The following is a 15,793-nucleotide window of genomic DNA, read 5'->3' on the forward strand; positions in this document are numbered from 1 at the left end:
ATATCAGCGCATTCAAAAAATTACTTTAAAATTTTTTATTGTTAAGGCGAAGACAGAGTATAATGACAAAATTGGCGTGAGACCAGTACTGGTCTTTCTCGAGGAACACGAATTTATACGCAGGGATGGTAAATAATGGGCCCAAAAGGCGAGACTAAGAAAAGGAGGAGAGCTGTAAGTGAAAATTCTGGGCTCTCTTTTAACGTCCTAGCAGATTCGGGAAGACCAAAGAAAATAGAAACGATACCATCCCTCCAACCGCGCTACAGACATCTGCTTCTGAGTTGACCCTCGTTATATTGTCTCTTGTTTACATGGATCCTTGTTCTCAAAATAAACTTATCCATTATAAACTTCCATATTCTGCAGAATATTGACAAGAGTCAGCCGATTAGCCACCAGACAGCCGGTACGGTTTACAATGGGCTCGCATAGCTGGTGATTTTCTATTTTACCTGACGTACGTATGGACGGTACGGAAGGACGCAGTTGAATCAGCTGGGAAGAAAGTAGCTGCCACTTTGGGCATAGCGAAGTCTTTCGACAAGTGCCTTTTCCAAGGCTTTCTTCCAAGAAAATGAATGGTCATTATTTGCTATTGAAGAAAAACATAAGAGGCTTATAACTATAATCAAGATTAAATTAAAATTGATGACAGATAAAGGAAGTTACGTTTTAAAGGATTTTCACTTGATGAAATTGAAATACCACAATCGTGTATGTAATAAAGACGCTGATAATAGTCAGCGGTAGCGACGAGTTGACGGCGAACAGGCGCCAGACGGTGAACTTCACTGGACGAAGTTCCAGGAATTTTATTCCATCCAAAATCGTATTCCGTAGTTCATAGTCTGAAAAATAGATATATTTATAGTATCATGGTCTTCAAAGAATTTATAACCTTTATCTTTTCCACATTGACGTTGGATTCAGGTAAAAGTTATCTCGTTGTGAATCGTTTTTCAAGACCTCTGTGCCATGCTTTTTGTTTTTATAAACTTGAAGGTTAAAATATTTTTTGCACCTGAATAAACTTACTGTTGCATATCCTAGATTGATTGGCCAATATAGTTTTTATCTTTTCCGCTTCAGCGCTGGCTAACTCTCCAAATATAGCGGGAAAACAAAACAGAAAGACATCGAATACTATTTCAGCTGTCATATTAATGGTTTGCTGTAAATAAAACATGTTTTAAATAGCCAAAAACCTGAACCAAAAAATTAAAATTAAATTAAATAATTTTAGCAGCAATTGAGGATTTTGGCACGTCGAGTATAAATGTACTATAACAGGAGACGGCCAATACTTACTTGAAATTTTGTCATACCCTTACTAACAAAGTCTGCGAAAATTAGCAAAACTATGAAACAAATCAGCAAGTGTAACAACATCTGAAAAGTATAAATTTTACTCAAATATATTGGCTAATATTAAAACATACGAAACGCAAATATTTAGCACAAGATTTATATATTAGTTCATGTAGAACTCGTAGATTTCAATGTGCAAGTATATCTTATGTTTAAGTATTAAAACGGATACAAGTAACTTGTGAATATGACTTACAAATTATTATCAAGTTATATATTAATTGACTTCATAACTGTTAATATTCGACTAACTGCCGTCATATACTTACCAATAATTTCGCTGCGTGGCCGATATTTCTGTTATTATCTAATATATTTTTATAAATTTTCAAATGTTCCTTCAAGATCGTGATGACCACAGAAGTTTGTTCACCACATAATACGCTGGTAAAACTTTCCATTCTTCTCAGAGATTTTAGACGAATCCACAATATTTCAAACATTAGGATCCGGGTCATGTGACTTAGATGTACTGATAGTAACATTAGGAAATTGACCTCAATCATTTTATAATATAAATCGTATCTCACAATCAATAATGCGGCTACACGTGAAATGCGATATAAAAGAATGAAAATGAATAAAACACAAGAAAATTGTACGTCAAATTGTTCTTCTATAACAAATCCCAAATGATCAACTTTGTCAGTCCCTCTTAAGTATTCGAAGAAATACTCGCCGTCGGTCAGAACTGATACAAAGATCGAGAAATTAAAAGTTAAAATTTTTATGATAAATGGAAAGTGTGTGTCGTGCTGCTTTAAATAATAATATCGATCCTTACAGAAAAATGTTGCAATTATTGCAAAAGTGACGCAATAGATCTTGGCCACAACAGTAAAAGCTAGACAGTTGTGGACTTTCGAATACAATCCAAAAAGCAGACGAGTGTACATGATTATATACATCATAGCATTATGTTTCTTGGGCAACGTATGAGAGACTTGAATATCCATTATGGAAAAAACCATTCAGACTAGTAGTTCCGACGCGACAATTTTAATAATGACAAAAACAGGCGCTTTTGATTGACTTTAACATTTTCATTACAATTTATTGTTAATTTCAACTATCTACATTATTCAAAACAATCGTAACAGCTTAGCCCTAAAATATTTACAATGAGATTTTTTAACCGACTTCAAAAAAAGAGGAGGTTATCAATTCGTCGGAATCTTTTTTTTATCTATGTTCCCCGATTTCTCGAAGACGCGTGGACCGATTTAAAACAGGTTCTGATGATGTGATTCTGGAGAAATCGAGGGGAACCCTCATATTTTATAGGCACTTGTACCGTGTTTTACATATTTTCTGAAGTTATATTGGCATTTGCTTCTGGCAATCATAATATTATACTGCTGAGCTGATGATGGAAGGTGTACGTCCTCAATTACTAGGAGTTAGGAAATAGTTCTTTGAACATTAATATATGGATTTATACTCCTCGTCGTAGCTTTTATGAAGAGAAGTACAGGTTCACTAAACATTTCTTTTGTTATGTTACTGTTTGGTATATCATGCTTCAGATATAAGTTTTATTGAAATAGGTTAAGCGCTATTTGAAAAAATCTACAAAAACCATTTATTAAATAAGGGCTTTTTATTTCTATTTTGTGAAAATAACACTAAAAAGAGTAAAATAAAATTATTTTTTAAAAAAAATAACACTGACTTCAAAGAGATGACATCAAAAAAACAAATATTTACAAAAATATGTTATTAATATTTGTTTTTTTTTTTCTGAAGAATACGATAACATTTTTGGGAACACCAGCTAATTCCTTCCAAAATACGATGCCGAAAGTTTGTGAGGAAGAGTGATTGAACTTTTTTTACTCTTTAACGAAAAATTACAGAACGTTTTTATAAGAAATTTGAAATAGCAATAAACTGTTTATCCTTACTTAATACTTAATGACCTGTATGTGAAGTTCTATCATTATTTTCTAGCTTCGTCCGAAGATATCAAATGGGAATTCATGTTGTGTCGCGTAGTCATACGACGCTCTCGCACTTTTCTTTCATTTCAAAAAGAAGGGGGGACTCATTTCGACTGTTTTATTTTTTCACTAACCGGAATAAGATTATTGTCACGGCATCTTTTCAGAAAGTTCATGGACGTTACGAATTGGGCATGTTTAACTTGTAGGTACTCCAACCGGCGAATTTTATTTGATGTTTTCAGTCCGTACTGGTTCACATAATGTTGTCTTAAATTTTCGCAATTATTACACATTGGAATAAAACTAGTTATAACGGATTTGAATCGCGTATCTTAATTATTTTTGACATCCCGACGTTTCGAGCACTTTACAGCGTTTTTGGCCACGGGTAGACGGTGTTTTTTTTTTGATTATTTGTAAACTCCGGACTTTCGACTAGGTGAAACGATTTAGATGATTAATTTTTTTCATCATCATCAGCTAATATGGGCTATATTTGCCCACTGCTAGACATAGGCCTCTCCAAATACAGTAGTTTCTTCGGCTACTCGTATCCAGCTCCTGCCAGCCGTCTTGCGCAAATCGTCACTCCACCGTGCTTGACGTCCCATTCTACGTTTGCCGAGACGCGGTCTCCACTCTCGAACACGTTTTCCCATTTATCATACAATTCATTTTTTTATACAAAAGCTAGTACTTCCCGTTCCCATTTGAATTTGGTACAGTTCTGATAATGGCATCCATAAGAAAACCATAAAAGTCTTAATTAAGTACGGCGCGACAAATGAACGAATAACTCAAAATATCACGCTAACCAATTTTGATGGCTCTTTTTTATTGGAATGGATATTCTTCAAGGGTAGTTTGCGGAGAGTTTGTTCAGGTTCTGACTATGGGATCCAAAACAAAGCAACGGAATATTTCAATTCTGTTGTCAATCCGAATTAATACGTCACCTACTGTAACGTGGCTCTGTTCAAGTAATTGTCATAGTCAAATACATATATATTAAACAAGGGAACTTCTTAACGGTTCGCACTAACTACAGTTACAGAGTTTTCTAACTTTGGTGTATTTTTCTTTTTATGTTACTCTATAGCGTCTCTGATTGTGACATTATTATCTATACGTATAATAATTGGAGTGTCTGCTTGTAATATTAAAATAGCGCAAATAACACTTTTTACTTAATGCATATGTATTTATACACGGCACATATACCAAAATATCATTTTTACAATTTTTGTTTGTTTTTTTCCGGATAATCTCTGGAACGGCTTAACTGGCAGATTACTGATATAATAGGGAAAAATCGATTTCAGCGAAAAAGCGAACGCGTAGAGGTATTGTAACACATTTACAAACAAAACCCTTACTGTTATATTTTACAGTTGATTGCATAATTAGTTTAAATGACGTCATAGATTTGTACGAATTTAGAAACAGTAATAAAACAACTTGGAATATAAAAAAAGCATATAATTTTTGATTATATCTCTGAAAAACATTTTTGTTTCCTATATTTATTTCATTAATTTTTTAAAATAAAAACATTCATTTTATCAAATGATTAACAACAATAACAAAAAATTAAGCTGATAAAGTCGTTACGATAAGAAAGCTTTTCCGTAGTTACGTATTTTCCACACTGTTCACTTCAGCATATGGACCTCGATGTAAAGTATTCGTAATGAAAATTCAAGTCACTAAACATGTGCATATTTCTGCCTTTGATTCCTTGTAAACTGCATTAATACTAAGTTGTACGTAGTCACGAAACTAATGGTCTAAAATATATCAAAATTAATGTTAACACGTGTTTAGAGAAGTAATATTACAAACCATTTAATGTTCAACTTAACACTTTAAAGATTTTTATTTGAATTCACCATCTAGTCTTAATGATATATGCCTCTTCGAATTTCACATTTTTTATTCGAATTCATAGAAAAAAAATACTGGATTCGAAACTTTTTACATAAATGGTAGCTTAGCTAAAAATTTTGTATTTAATATTTTGGTGTTCTTGTTACGGTAGTTGTGAATGGATAGAGTAAGGAATGAGTACACAAGAGGAAGTTTGAAAGTGACACCGACAGCCGAGAAGTTATGCGGAAGTCGCCTGTCATGGTATGAATAAGGAACATATTGTGAGGAAGGCTTTGAGTATGGATGTTGATTCAAATAGAGGTAGAGGACACCCAAGAAACGATGGATGGATTGTGTGAAACACGACATGGTTAGAAAGAATTTTACTTGTGAGATGACGTCTGACAGAGAAGTACGAAAGGAGAAGACATGCTGCGCCGACCCCAAATAAAATTGGGATTGGAAAGGGCAGGAGGATGATGATGTTACAGTAGTCGAGTCCATAAAAGATATATTCAAAGACCTTAATAAAGAGCGATCGCTGAACTGAGAACATTCGTAACGGCGATAGATGTGGCTGATTCAGAAGGAGTTGTTTGAACATCAGATCAAGTTGCAGAGGGGTGGGCTTCCCTACAGGCGTCATGTTATATATAAGCTTTATCAGAACTATTTGTATTTCAGTCACCTGAAAATAGGATTCCGTAGTTATTTAACAAATGCAAGGTCAAGCAAATGCAAGTCTGTCTTAAAGGAAATAGTTCATTTAAAATTACCTCCGACTGAATTTGGTGCCATGGTTCGACAAATAGTAAAATAGCAACCACATATTTAGTACACCAAAGCAACTGGAGACAGATATTCAATTGTTGATGGATATCGCCTGCTACGAAACAAAAAAAAGTAATGCTACTCTTTCAAAATATTGCCAATATAAAAAATAAAATCTTGCTAAGCAAATAAATTTTAATATTTTGATGTATGAATAAAATAACATACTGTATTCAAAAAAACTGTCAATTAAATTGACAAAGGTAAAACAGCAGAGTATTCGCTGAAAAGATCAGAAACATAACAACACTGTGTGATGCATTCAGTTGCTTGACTAAACCGCAAATAGACACATATGCCTTCGTTAGATCGCTGACACGTTGACATGTAGCAGCAGAAACAGAATCTGAAACAGAATTTACTCCTTAAATGCTGCAGGCTTTGAGATTTAAAAGTGTACATATTATTATTGACATTGAGCTGAGATGGCCCCGTGATTAGAACGTCCATCTTAACCGATGATTTAAGGGTACAAAAGCAGGCAAGCACCACAGAATATTCATGTGGTTAACTTGTGTTTATAATTCATTTCCTGCTCGGCGGTGAAGAAAAACATCTTGAGGAAACCAGCATTCGTCTAATTTCATCGAAATTCTGCCACATGAGCATTCCACCAACCCACATTGGAACAGCGTAATGGAATATATTCCAAACCTTCTCCTCAAAGGGAGAGGAGGCCTTAGTCCAGCAGTGGGAAATTTACAGGCTGTTACTTTACTTACTTTTACTATGTATAGCGTCGTTCAAGTGCCTAAGCTTCGTAGTCATGGTCTGCAGTACGCAGTGGACATCGAAGTTAATCAACATAACCTCCATTTCCATCAGCAATAATTCATAACCATAAACACTTAAAATAAAGTTTAACAGTTCCAATAACACTGAAAGAAGATGTCACGAGAATAAAAGTAAATATTTAAATTGAATGATCTGAGTAAATTCGGTAAATAATACAGACTTACATTTTTTTGAATTAAAATTGAAATATTTTGTAAAAAGATTTAACAAAGCGTATAAAATTAAAGACACCGAAGGAACCTTAACGAATAACCTTTTGTTGCGATTTATGTAACTGTTGCAATTAACATCTTTGTTTATCTAAAATATAACATATATTCATCAAACGGAGAGGAGGCCTTAATCCAGCAGTAAGAAATTTACAGGCTGTTGTTGTTGAACTAATGTGGATGAACGCGACTGATGTTTACAACAAACTAATATATTTAAAAAAATTGCTTTCAAATATCTTGGACATAATATGACAGTATTTTAGGAACGAACATAATTATTATAAAAGAACTGAAATAATACTTTATGTAATGCGATCGAATGTTTGATGATTCCTTTCATGCGGGAGACGCCTGTGTAAGAAAAAAATCCATTTGTTATCATTATTACTAATGTAATGCAGACACTTCCGACAGGAACTATTTCGAAGTCGAAAATATATATCAAGATTGTTGCAAAGCTACATATATCTGAAAACAAGAGATACAATATTCTTATTTCATACAATTTCATCATCGTCATCATCTATACATCTATAAGGTAAATAGTTGAAAGTTATTCAATAACATATACAATATTTTAATATGTTTTTGTAAAACAGACAGCATGACAATAAAAATAGCATTTAAGCTGTGTAAAAAGTTACCATTTATAATAAGCTTCAGCTTACAAAGTAACTTAGTTAAAATAATTTATAAAAAATATATATTAATCATATTGTATTCTTTGTTAATTATTTTTGAAAAAAAAATGCCAGAAATTATCACTAGGTTATATTATTCTTGATAAATGAAATTCTCTGACATCTAAAAACATACGTAGATGCTCAGTAACATTTAAGAAAATAAACTTACGGATACACAGACTAAAAATGCAGCTGTAAGCAGCAATCGACCTGGAGACAGTCGCTATGTATCCTGCGCGGTCTCGTGCCAGGTGTAGCGGAGCAAGCCCCAGCACACGTGATAACCGTAACACGAATACCAAAGAGGTTGGCACCCTGAATAATCCACTTTCCATATTTAGTTTTATTTCTCGAGCGCTCTCTTCAGATTCAACTATTCATTCCTTTATATTTTTAACACACCTAACAAATGAACACGTCTGTGACTTAAGCCATTACGAACATTCTAAATACATTATTATCAAATATGATTTATGTTCAACCAAACAAGCTCGTTTAACTTTTTGATGTAATGATTACTATAGAGGAGAATCACAGTAATTACAGTGAATAACTTCATTCAAATGATTTTCTTCAAGCTTGTTTTGGATGATAATTAGATTGTTGAATATCTTTCCAGAGTTTTTAATACGGGTGGTGAGGAAGCAAAAGACTGGCGAGTCTGCTAGTGCTTGAAAATGTACTGACTGCACGTCACATCCGCACCATCACACACGTCGAATCTAAACAAGCAAGCATTTTTGCTTGGCATTAAATTGGATAACTACGTGCTCAGCTCGCCAAAATTAGAATCATATCATATCCGAAAGTACAACATTATAAGCTCCTGTATAATATATTAAATTAAGGCCGAACATTCACCTTCCGACGAGCCTAGCAGGTTTAGTTATAATTTATTAAAAGTAATAATATATCTTTGTACACAAGTCAGGTCAGGTATTGTTTGGTATCGATTTAGTGCAGCCATATACATATGTATTTACATAATTTACTCGTTTAAATAACGTGATTTTTATGATAGAACACGCATTAGTAACCTAATGATAACCTTATGGTACACTTTTAAATATAACAAAGTTACCTTCACGAATGTGCTACACATTTTTAGAAATATATTAATTTTAGTTTAGTACACTAGTAGTTAGTTGTTATCTGGAATCGATTTAATACAGCCATATGTTTACATAAATTGCTTATTTTTAATTCGTGATTTTTATGATAGAAATCGCATTAGTAACCTACCATGTTACTTATAAAAATACATGACTGTATTTTTTAAATATTGAAAAAGAGTAACTACTGAATTTCTTGCCGGTTCTTCTCGGTAGACTCTACTTTCCGAACCGGTGGTAGCATCACTTAATTGTTAAATGACGATTCTAAAGTGCTTGTAAAAGCCTACTTGAATAAAGTTTATTTTAATTGGATTTGATTAATTTTATTTGTTATTTTTATTTTGTTCATTTACTTAAGAATTGATTTGAAGGAGAAAATTTAATTTCTAGCTGTAGCGCAGCGATCACAATAACAACGGGATATTTTGTCCGCTGGTTCTGTGGTAACAATGGAAGTTCCACGTGGATTAATTTTAATATTTTTTTTATAAAGAATTTGTTTTTATTCTAGAAATATTCACTTCTCTGGGCATTAGTCGCAACAATATTTTTACAACAATGTACAAATTACAAAAGAATAAATCAACAAATATGTGAGTCCTAATAAAATTCTTAAAAGTCATTTAATTTAATATTCGTCATCTATTTTATCTTCTTCGATGATGTTCTCGATAGGCTATAGATTGTTCATGACATCCATAAACTTGTTTTCAAGATCACATCTTCTTCCTTTAATTGAAATTTCAATTTAATGAATTTCTAGTTGACTGCACACCTTGAGAATGAGATGATTGCCTCCAGGCTTCTTTCGCCGGTTCTTCTCAAGTCCAAGGTGTTAAATTTCGAACTGTTGGTAGATTTTTGACTATCAATAAGCAAGTGTAAATAAACACTTTTATTTTTAATAAAGACCTTGACTTTGATTATAAATAGACCGAAAAAGAGAGCAGTCTTTTGTAAAATAAAAATACATTCAATATCTGCAGCGTTACCCCAAAGTAATAAGCCATATGATATAACACTGAAATAAAAAAAAAAAAACAAAATACTCTAAACGAGCGATGTAAATATCGATTGTCTAACTTTTCTGACCGCGTGTGCTGCGGAGTTGAGAATTACTCTCAAGGACGGTAAATGAGGACTAAAATGGTAGCGGGTTCAAACCCAGACAAGCACTACTGAATGTTCACGAGCTTAATTTGTGTTTATAATTTATCTCGTGCTCGGCGGTGAAGGAAAACATCGTGAGGAAACCTGCATGTGAAAAATTTCATAGAAATTCTGCCACATATGTATTCCACCAACCCGCATTGGAACAGCGTGGTGGAATATGTTCCAAAGTTTCTCCTCAAAGGGAGAGGAGGCCTTAGCCCAGCAGTTGGGAATTTGCAGGCTGTTATTGTTGTACTTAATAATAAACGCTTCAGCTTAAGCAACATCCCTTCGAATTATATGATGTACAGCATGTGTCATGTGGTTAAAAATTAAGCTAATCAAAACATGAGGTTTCTCTAAAGGTCACCTTAGATTGATGATTAAAAAGGTTGGGTACGGTCACATCACAGTAGCGTTAATATAGGCGCAACAAGCATTCTGGTCACCAGAAATAATAATAACCACTTTATGTGGGGAAACCCGTAAGAACATTTTTCAGGGAAAGAAAAAAAAAGTTATAGTCTTTCTAAGGATGTATTAGATATTAGAAGTGCACAAAGTCAATTTATTTTTTGAATCAATCATTTTAAAGTATACAAAGAGGCAAAATTTACGAACTATAAGCGTTTAGAGTGCGACATTTATAGATCACGAGGACGAATTTCAGTGTTGGTGGAAAATTGTGATAATATTAATAAAAACGTAGTAATGGCGCTTAAAACCTGGAACAGTAAAAGACAATTATTAAAAAATCATATCTCGAAAAAAACCAGTAATGTAAATTTGTTACAATAGATGCTACTCTTTTCCAGCTGTCAACTAAAAGAAAAAAAGTCATAAAATGCAGCAAAAACTAAGCCTAGTTGTTCTCATTTCTGGGAGACTTAAGCATTGCCAAAACTGTTTAATATTTTTACGTATAAGAGCTAGGCTATGTTAAAATAAATAATAAAATTCCGCAGACATTTTTAACTTTGCCGCTTCGTAAATTCAAATCGTTTATAAAAAATATATTGATAAAAAAGGCATATTATTTAATACAAGATTTTATAGATGATAAAAAAGCGTGGAGTTAATACCTGTTGACTTCCAAGCAGGATACATTAATTGAAATAATTGTATTTAATTAACATGACGTTGTATTTTTTAAATGTTAAAAAAGAGTAACTACTGAGTTTCTTGCCGGTTCTTCTCGGTAGAATCTACTTTCCGAACCGGTGGTAGCTTCACTTAATTGTACAATGACGATTCAAAAGTGCTTATAAAAGCCTACTTGAATAAAGTTTATTTTGATTTTGATTTTAATTAAAAAAAATAATAAACAATATTTCTTGCTACATATTTAAAAAACACAACTACCTTCACTGAGTGAATTGATTAATGAATTTATAGTCAGAGTCACCTGGAATGTATGGGAATTCTAACGGTTACTCACACATCCAAATTTGTTCAGTCATTTTAGAGTTGTGATAAAATAAAGAAATTGAAATACATACATTAGCCCTGAAAACACAACGCTCCTTTTTTGGGCAATCGTGTAACTATACGGTATTACCTCACTTGTATTCACATCAGGCCGTATAGACTCATTCCCAAAACAGTCATAAAAACATTGCAATACAAACCACAAAATGGAATCCTCTCGTTATGTTGAAAACGCCGAGCGGTGAAAAAGTGGGCTTGTTGAATGTAACGTGATAGATGAAGCTGTTCAGATCATCCGAGTGTGGCTCTTTACTGACGCAAATAAGTTGACTAACTTGTTGTTGTACGAGCTGTAACTATGTCACACTAAATGTAGCCCAAGAGTCACAATCCTTTCAGTTAATATCTCTCGATATTTAAGCACGTATATTCATTTTTCCGTTTCTTTCACAGCTTGGTTTGGATATTACATCTATGCGAATATGTGACAGTAATTATATCTGTTTGTCTGTCTGTCTGTTGCTATTTCACGGCCAATCCACTGATCCGAATTAGATGAACTTTGGTATGAAGCAACTTGAACCCCAAACCCCAAAAAGGACGTAAGCCTACTATTTTAAATATCACCTGATGACCGTTAAAAATCGGGTGACACCTAGTATAATGCAAAGTTTCCTAGAAGTATTGATAGAATTTTAAATATCGTGAGTAGTCGATTACGTGTATTCCGTATTAGAGCAACGTAATAGACTATGCTCCAAACCTAAGTATTCTCGACAAAAGGCGGAGATGATCCTTGCGCCCAGCTTTGGGATATTAATAAGCTTGACAATTTGGCAAGGCCACTTGAGGAGATGACTGATTTGCAGATTTCAACGATTCGATTAAACGTTTCTGAATTTTGTTTTCAACAAATAGTCAAGTCATTTTTTTTTTGATTAAGCACACATATATATATATGTATATATATATATATATATATATATATATATATATATATATATATATATATATATATATATGTGCTTAATTTGTGTTTATGATTCATCTCGTGCTCGGCGGTGAAGGAAAACATCGTGAAGAAACCTGGATGTGTCTAATTTCATCGAAATTGTACCACATTTGCGTTCCACCAACCCACATTGGTACAGCGTGGTGGAATATGTTCCAAACCCTCTCCTTAATGGGACAGGAGGCCCATTAAGGAGAGGGTTTGATGTTGTAGCCCAGCAGCGGGAAATTTATAGGCAGTTACTTTACTTTTTTTGCATAAAGAAGTAAGTGTAATGCTTCTATAATGAATTAATCAATTTATGTTTGTATTACCAACTAAAATTAAACAAGCAAAGTGATAAATATATAAGCTTAATAATAAAACATTTCAACAACAACACTTACTGCACTTCGAATCCGGTGATACGACTCAATGAGCAAGATCATTCTTGTATATTTAAAAATCAATCTAAAGATTTGTACAGCTATGTTTATAGTCCTGTCGTCTATGAACAAATCTTTTTGAAACAAAATAACATCAAATAATAATGTATCAGTTTCATGCAGTTAAGTAATGGTAGGGGAGGCGAGGATGCTAAATTTGCAATTGCTCGAGCATTATGAAACTTGTTGAATTCGAATGTTAATGCTAATTGTTATTTATTATTATTATTAAAATGTACATCACTTGTATAAAGGCACACGAGCGTGTCAGCCATTAATAGTATAAACGCGCTTTATATTTCTGACAATCGCCATAAATATTAATCTGACGATTACGTCTAGAGGGCTGTATAAAACAAGCGGTTAAAAAATTAAAAAAAAAAAACGTTACTCGAGCGTGTCAGAAATTCATGGTACATGGTATTCATAGTATGTACATTGAACCCTCAAAAGTGTCGTATTAAAATTTCTGACGATTTGTATGCGGCACATAGGAATATATTATTCAAATCTCATATTAAGGGTTCATACTTTGTAAGAGTATATGATACAAGGAATGTCTCTAAATACGTATTTATCTGTCACGCTCTCGTCACTGCAAACATCTTCGCTTCGCCTCCCCTACTATAATGGCTTACCCATCGAAGCACTAAATGATATTATCGACTGTATCGTACTCATAACTGTCGTTATATTAGTAAAAAGGATAGCTGATACTATAGCAGATTCACCGTCGTAAATTTTATTAACGAGCATGAATATCGAGATGTAAGTGCGATAGAGATCACTTGTTGTATTCCGAAGATCCTCCATTGTGTATTCTTTGCGTGACCCTGCCAACATCTACAATCTATCAGGCATACTGGCTTCATAAGGCTGAAACTCTATAAGCCAACTGTTTAATTCTCTCATCAGGTATTTCATGGCTAATTAGCAATACAGGAGCTGAGATGGCCCAGTGGTTAGAACACAATGTTTGCGGGTTAGAACCCAGTCAAGCACCACTCAATATACGTGAGCTTAATTTGTGTTTATAATTCATGTCGCGCTCGGCGGTGAAAGAAAACATCGTGAAGAAACCTGCATGTCTCTAATTTTAAAGAAATGCTGCCACATGTGTATTCCTCCAACTCGCATTGGAACAGCGTGGTGGAATACGTTCCAAACTTTCTTCTCAAAGGAAGAGGAGGCCCGGCAGTGGGAAATTTACAGGCTATTGTTGTAGCAATACATAATACTGCTGTGTGACATATAAGTCAAACGAGTTGGTCGCTACAGCGCAACATTATACAGCAGTTACTGGATTAAATAGTGGTCAGTAGTCGCAATATATTAACACAATCTTACCCTTGGAGATCAAGTCCCTCAAACGTTTGTTGAACACACAGATAGTACCGTGTACAATGCACATTATCAACATTTCATACATTTGTAGAAGCATAATGAAGTTTAGTATCAGATAATAAAGTTCACTCAGCGGCACCGTGTACACTAAAATATATATTACAACATGAGCCCGATTTGATTGAAGTGAGTAAATTCCATTTCTTTGGTGTCAGAATATATAGCTATCTTTATGTATACGTTATATTTATTTTATATTTAGTAACGAAATATATCCAAATACACTCTTAACACTTTTAATTTTATTACTGTTCTTCCTTTTGCCTAACGAATCGACCTCTATCAAATTTCACATTGAAAAAACTACACAATTGGTCCTTCGAAAATAACAGCTATGGTCGTGTGTGGTGTTTTTATGGGCGATCATCACAATAACATAACATGAAAAACTTACTTTCTTTATTCAGCTTGCGAAGGTATTTTAAATAGTTATAAAATGTATTTTCAGCGAACACGAAAATCATAAAGAAATATACACTCCATAGAACAACTCCTGACTTCTTTAGTCTTATACTGATATAACTGTTTTGTATCTCCAAGTTAATCTGCAAAAACATATGGCCGTTTGAATAACTATATAAAATCTATTGTTCAAAAATATACAATGCTTATTTGTTAAAGGTCTCAAGGTTGCAGAGCCGCAGGGCTATATTTTTGCTCTTCTATTCAAGTACCACCCACTCCACTCTCTGGTGATAAACAGGATAACTTAAAACATGTAATAGCCGATATATTTATTACCGTGCGAATATTTTTGGGCGATGGTGAGCACCCGCCATCAAGTCCACACTGCTACACTACTACACTGCTACACTGCTTCACACTGATCGATTCTAAACAAGTAAACAAACAAATGAAAGTCATGACTCCTGCAGTTGGTCACGGCCTTTTCAGACCTGCTTAGTTCTGCCCACATACTCGATGAGGATCGACTCGGAAACATTAGCTTCACCCACAGTCATGACTCTGTGCAATTACGTCATCTAGTAGTAATAAAGTGAGTTATGCTTTTTTATGTTATACGGAACAAGCAGGAGGCTCAACTGATGGAAAGTGATTACCACCGCCCATGGACATCTGCAACACTGGTAAGTTTGCAGGTGCGTTGCAGTTAAGGAGGAAGTATGCACTTTTTTTAAGGTTCCAAGTCGTATCGGTTTAGAAGAACCGCCGGCGAAAGCTGGTGTCACGGATTGTGCGAGGCAGAAAATGTCTTAGAACTCTTAGATATCAAGATGTTATATGTCGTCTAGTAGTATTATGAAAAATCAGATACTCACTCTTCTTATTTCATTCATATATAATATAAATCGTCGCATTCTCTCCACACCTTCATAAGACGCCAGTACCAACAAGGAGAGGGAGAAACATTTTTCCAATACTGACACTATCTGTGGTACGATAGCACGTAACCTTGGTTCCACCGTTACATCCAATACGAAAGTATCGTATACAAATCCAAAAATCGAAAGAAGTACTAAAAATATTAAAATATAATCCGAGATAACTTTATACAGTTCCAACACTACGTAGTATATAAATAAAAATTTTAA

Source organism: Vanessa cardui, chromosome 10 (genome assembly GCF_905220365.1).
Source record: "Vanessa cardui chromosome 10, ilVanCard2.1, whole genome shotgun sequence".
NCBI classification, from domain to species: Eukaryota; Metazoa; Arthropoda; class Insecta; order Lepidoptera; family Nymphalidae; genus Vanessa; species Vanessa cardui.